The 6,000-nt window shown below is 49.9% G+C and overlaps 1 protein-coding gene across 1 annotated transcript in view; it reads left to right on the top strand.

Moving 5' to 3' along the window:
- Positions 1 to 54: 54 nt before the first annotated feature.
- Kcnd3 (potassium channel, voltage gated Shal related subfamily D, member 3) overlaps positions 55 to 6,000 on the top strand; it is a 203,751-nt gene continuing 197,805 nt past the window's right edge. Inside the window, exon 1 of the mRNA XM_005388954.2 lies at positions 55 to 294. The gene's annotated coding sequence lies outside the window, so the exon portion shown is untranslated. The remainder of the gene's footprint in view (positions 295 to 6,000) is intronic.

Below are 6,000 nucleotides of genomic sequence, written 5' to 3'. Positions count from 1 at the left end.
GCGAGCGGAGCGGCGAGGCAGGGAGGGGACGCGCTGCCGAGCTGGGGCTGGAGCGGCGGAGGCGGAGGAGGAGGAAGAGGAGGAGGAGGAGGGAGGGCCCCACGGACGGACGGACGCACGAACCGACCGAGCGAGGGAGGGAGCGAGCGAGACTTCGCCGGCGAGGAGGAGCGGCGCGAGCGGCGGCTGCTGGGCGCTTCCCCGCGCTGCTGGGCGCTCGGCGCCTCGGCGGCCCCTGGCCTCGGCTTCCTCGCGCGCGCGCGGGGTGCGGGGCCTGGGGCTTGCTTCGCGAAGGTAAGAGGGGCGCGACCGAGGCTTCTGGAGCCAGCAAGTGCGAGGAGCGCTGCTCCCACGCCTGTTGCTCCAGCTGCCCACGCGGCACCCTCCCACTCCCGCACCCGGGTGGGTGGGTGGGTGCTGGGGCGCCGGAAGGGTTGGGGGTGGGGACGGTGCCGAGGGGGTGCATGCAGCCGGCCCGGGGGCGTCGGTTCCCTCGGCTGTGCAGCTACCTCGGCCTCGGTGTGCTGTGAGGTTTAGGGATGGGGGTGTGAACCTCTGCCCTCTTTCCATTGGCCTGCCTTCCCTGGGGGGTGCCCTGGGATCCGGCTGCTGGTTGCGAAGGCTTGCTCCGTCCCCATTCTTTGTGAGCTGTGAAGGAGAGAAATGGCTGAGAGTGGAAGCTGGGAGCAATTTGGGGCGCTTCGCAAAGTTCTCCAGCTCAGTGAGCCTGCGGTGTGCCTGTGTGCCGACCGAGGCCCGGGGCCGTCCATCTGGACCTGCCGGGCGCCGCTTCCACCCTGAGAGCTCTGGGAAGGGTCTCAAAGTGATGCCAGAGGCCATCGCGGCACGGTGGAAGAGGTCCCTAAGACTTGGGTTTAGTGAGTGTTTACCATGGGGATGGGAGACGGAAGGGGTTGGGCAGAAGTTACCTACAGTCAACTAAATTCCTGTGCTTGCTTAGTGGTGATATTTGAATTAGGTCCAAGATGTTCTGCTTTTATCCTGGTAAGTCAGCAACAGGCTGAGGTTCCAGACCTGGAATCGTATACCGAAGAGAAGGCAGCGTGACCTTCTTAGGAGGAATATCTGAACTTTTTCGGGGTCCTGCGCACATGGTAATCTACTTGTAAGATCAGTCATGTATAGCTGTATTTTGAATGTATGGGATGGTTAAATTTAACCATCATTAAATTTGCAGCGTATTTACTGTTCCTTCCAGGGGGATGCTTAATACCTGTACAAAGGGCTGCTGAGCTAGCGCCAGTTCAGTGCAGAGCATGTGTAGATTTCTCCCATATAGACACATGTTGGCATGCAGAAAGGAATTGACGTGTTTGTTTTTCCTTGTTACTACTTGAAAGCAATGAAATGCAAATACACAACCCCCTCCCCTCGTAGAAGAAAGATCAGTAGCTTGTTCACTTTTGCTGTTGAGGAGGCTGGAGAAAGAGTTCAGAAAAGTGCCTTGGCCAGCCTAGGAGTGGCACTGTGGGGAGGAGGATCTCAGTGTGTCCCAGGCCTGTGCCCTAAGGATTTCCAGTTTGGTTCACCCTGTCAATTTCATGCTTGCCTGCCTAAAATACAATGGACACAGGAAAAAACGCCTGGATCATGGACATTTCCCCCCGGCCCCCAGACCACCCCTATTCTGGGATAAGGACTGTGATGTAAAATTCCGGAGAGTAAGCTTCCAGACTCTCCCATGAGGTTGCTGAAGGGCAAGCCCTGGAGATGTAACATGTTTGACCGCCTGGTGCCTGTACCCAAGGCAGGTGTCAGATCCCAGGACAGGCTCCCCGGTCATTCTGCCTGTTTTTGTTCCTCTTCTTCCAGAACAGAAGCTGTTTAACGAGGCAGCTGACTTTTTAAAGCGGGGGAAATTTTGCTTCCCTTTTCCAGGATTTTTCATCGTTAATACTTCAGAACTTATCTGTTTCAAATATTTCTTCCCCAGTCTCCCCACCACCACCACCACCACAACCAAAGCTTTCCTATTGTCAAACTCTTCTGCCAAAAACAGAAATAGCTTCAGATTTTTCATTTGTAAGGCATCCACGTCCTAGTAAAATCTTGGCATTTGAGGCATGTGCAGTGCCATTGGCTGGAAATGGGGCCGCACTGTAGCGCCTGTTGCAGGATTCATACCCAGGCCGGCTGGGGAGGTGCTGGTGATCGCTGCGGGAATGACCTGGCTCAAGCAGAGCCAGGATAGGACATTTGTTCTCCCCTTCCAAGCCCAGTGTGTGTACAGAGCATATGTGTGTGTGTGTGTGTGTGTGTGTGTGTGTGTGTGCACATATACACAAAGAATGTAGCAGTGGGGTAATTGTTCCTTGTTTGGTATCTTTTACTCAGGAGGTTGGGTTTGAGTCTCTAGAGACAGCGTGGTGCTTGCCTGGCCTTCGTTAGGATGATTGCTCTAGACTGATGTTTGGGGTAAAGTTTCAGCCTTGAGATCAGAGACTTTTTATCCTAGACAGGGACGGGATTATTTTTGCCTTCCGAGTTTCCGGTTATCTATCTGTAAGCAGTTTGTAAAATACTCATGGTTTTTGGAGAAGAGGGACTTGGCAGGGACCAGGTACTTGACCTTGGGGCTCAGGAGTCAGGGTGAACAGAGCTTTGATGGGAGGGAAGGGGTAACTTCCTCTCAGAATGCACAGCCCTGTGTCTGGCCAAGCAAGACTCCACAAGGTGCCTCCTCATTGAGTAGTCACTTACCTTTTGCCACTTGAACCCCCTCCAGGTCCTACCTTTCCAAGCCCCATTCTGGGATAGAGACATAAAGAGTCAGATGTGCAGAGCTCCAGGTCTTTACTCTTCAGAAGGGTCACCAGGGCTTGGGTGTGCATGATCCAGGCCTGTGCATGGACCAGGCCTCAGAGTGCCTTGGGTTCCACGTGATACAGGTTGTGTGCCCTGTTCTAGGCACCAGCCTCATCAGGAATTCCCAGAACTCCCTCTGTTGAGATGAGGCTAGAGCTAATTGCATCCCCACAGCAACAAGCCCAGATGTTCTGTCTCGCTTTGCATGGGTAGCTGACGTGAGGCCATCTCAGTGAGACCTGAGCTGTAACCTCCATGTCCTGGACCCAGTAGCATCAGGGATCATTTAAACTGAAGGGTCCTCTTGTCACCTTCTTTTTTTTTTTTTTTTTTCGGTTTTTCTCCGGTACCGGGAACCAAACTCACGACCTTGTGCTTGCCAGGCAGGCGCTTTGCCGCTGAGCTAAATCCCCAGCCCCCCTTGTCACCTTCTTATCCATTTGTTTTTTTATAGATGAGAACTCAGAGGTACAGAGGGTAACAGTGGCTTGCTTTCACAAACTCAGGAAAGAACTGAAACTGGAATTCAAGGCCTCCAGAAACCCTTGTTTTCTACTGCCTGGGGAAGATGGGGAAGGGACTCTGTACCCTCCTGTCTTCTATTCAGTAGGTCAGTATTAGGTTACACCTTTGAAAACCGTTAACTCCTGACATGTGGAGCTTAGTCCCTTTAAAGGAAATTTTCTAATTCTCAGTTTCCTTACCTGTGGGCACAAATGTCACATGACTTTTGTGAAATTAAATTAAATGTTTTATGTAAATGTGCTTAGGGCAATGTCCTAAGAACACTGTTAGTACTCAGTAAACCTAAACTAGGTTAGAATCATCTGTGACTGGTATCTGTCTTATGGACTGCTTCCTAGCTCCTTTGCCCCTTGGAAACCTAACCAAGTGTGTGTTGGGGGACTGTAAGTCTGGTCCAAAAGAAAGCACAGCTCATATAAGGGTACGTTTCTTAAAGATGTGCAGTGCAAGATATGTTTCCACATCTATCAGTTGCATGTGGATTCCCCTCTGCTATAGATGAATGACCCCGATTCTTTCCCTGGTTTTCTCAGTTCTGTAATCAAGAGCTCATCAGATCTGTGTTGTTTTTTTGTGCTAAGTGGTGACACTTACAGGAAATGTCACTGTCATTCCTGTGTCTTCTTTTTTTTTTTTTTTTTTTGGTTTTTCTCCGGTACCGGGAATCGAACTCATGGCTTTGCGCTTGCCAGGCAGGCGCTTTGCCACTGAGCTAAATCCCCAGCCCCCATTCCTGTGTCTTCTGTAGCATCAAAATCAACCTCCCCCTTTTAGTGAACAAAGGGACCTGTGAAAATTTCCCTTAGCACATAGGTGGGGAAACTGAGGCAGAAGCTGATTCCTTGAGGAAACTTGACTGCAGCTGTATGGTGAGTCAGAGGCAGGCTCTTGATTCTTGGGTTCTTTTGATTCAGCTCTGTCTTCAGAGGTCACTGTCTGTTTAGAAATATATTATTATTAGTAAGGCATGGCACACAATTGATGGAATACAAATGGCCTAGCTATACACTTGATTCCACATTGGGAATGTCTGGGCTTAAATATCTCTACTTAGTCATTATATCCTTTAGACAACTATTGTAACTCTGTATCCTTCATTCCTCATCTAAGAAAATGAGGCTAAAGTGGTGTCTGCCTCACAGGACTTTTGGTGGGATGGATGGGGTTGATCCAGAAAAGCAGGCGGTAATGTCCCTGCTGAGTTCATGTTTAGTAAACCTCCTAAGTCGAATCCCTATCCTGCTGCTTTTGGGTTGGCAGACTCCTACGTGTCTGTGAGCCTCAGTTGTCTTTGTCCATGAAACAGGTGACATGATAGACTCTTCTTCCAGGATGGGGGTGGAGAGAATCCACGAAGGGAATAAGAGCTGCTGTCTCATTATTTGACCACTTGGGGTGGAGCTGTGAGAAAGACGGTCAGGGTGATAGGTCTGGGGTTGTGAATAAAGAGAGAACTTAAAACCTCCAGTTTCAGAGCCATCCAGGGAGAAAAGTCTCATGGCATCTCAGAAGTGAGAGCACCTATTTTGGGGAGTCAGAGGGGAAGTAGGATTATAGGGAGATATGAAGAACAAATCTTATTACAAGTCTTTGTGGAACAAAAAAAAAAATTCAAGACTTACCCTTGCCTCGTTTATTTAAATACAGTCAAATCAAGTGAATTCCAGAGGATCCAAATAATTCTGAGTTAGGATTTGTTCTGTGTAATCAGTCTAGGATTGGTGGAGATGAGCGTGCCAGCCCCAAACAATTTCCCGTTGCTGTTACGTGTGTTTCTGTGTCACCACATGTCTTCCTACAGATGGTATACATTTGGGGATTGCAGAGTCATTTCACTATCATCTCTAAAAAGCCAGATTTGGGAAGGTAAATCTGTTTCCCAAAGCCAAATATAATTCTCCATGCCATTGTTCCCTCCATCGTTAGGGGGTGGTGGGGAAATGTGGTTCAGAGGGCCATGGGTGAAGGGACAAGATGGCCTAGCTCTGGGGAAACCTCTAGGGGTAGAATGCAGATCAGGTGAGAGGCTGGCATGGGAAGGAGTATTGTTACATAACCAGAGGGAGCTGAGGATGCTGGGCAGATGGAGTCGCGAGGCAAAGGAATCTAGGGATGACAGTGAGCGTGGATCAGCTTCCTCCAGGGAGGGAGAGAGGCAGTGCATTCCAAGTCCGGTGGACCAAGAATCCAAGAATTCCTTCAGAGGATAGAAGCAAGACCCTGCTCAGCCTAACAACCTTCCCCATGTCTTCCCATCACGGCATGGCTCTGAGGGGAGCACTTGGACATAGGTTGTCAGGTCAAGGAGCAGGACCAAGGTCCCCAGAGAGTACGCACTCTGCCAAAAGCAGCCTTCTCTGTGGGAGCTGGGGACAGAGCTTCCTAAGCCCGAGGGCCACTGTTGTCAACTACCATGGCAGAGAATTTTCTAGACATGGGCAACCCTAGTCTCCTTCTCATAGAGAAGGGAGGAGTAAAAAGGATGTGTTTACCTGATCTCCCTCATCTCCACCCTATTCCTGATTACCCTAGTGGGTGAAAAGTAAAATAAAAATTAGCATGTTTATCCCACTTTTAAATTCATTTAATGAGAACTCATTTACCCTCTCCCAATTTAAATTCGTAATAACGCCATAACCTTTCAGAGCT

This window comes from Chinchilla lanigera, unplaced genomic scaffold (genome assembly GCF_000276665.1).
Source record: "Chinchilla lanigera isolate Chin_1 unplaced genomic scaffold, ChiLan1.0 scaffold00034, whole genome shotgun sequence".
Classification (NCBI taxonomy): Eukaryota; Metazoa; Chordata; class Mammalia; order Rodentia; family Chinchillidae; genus Chinchilla; species Chinchilla lanigera.
This window is presented reverse-complemented; position numbering and strand designations above follow the sequence as displayed.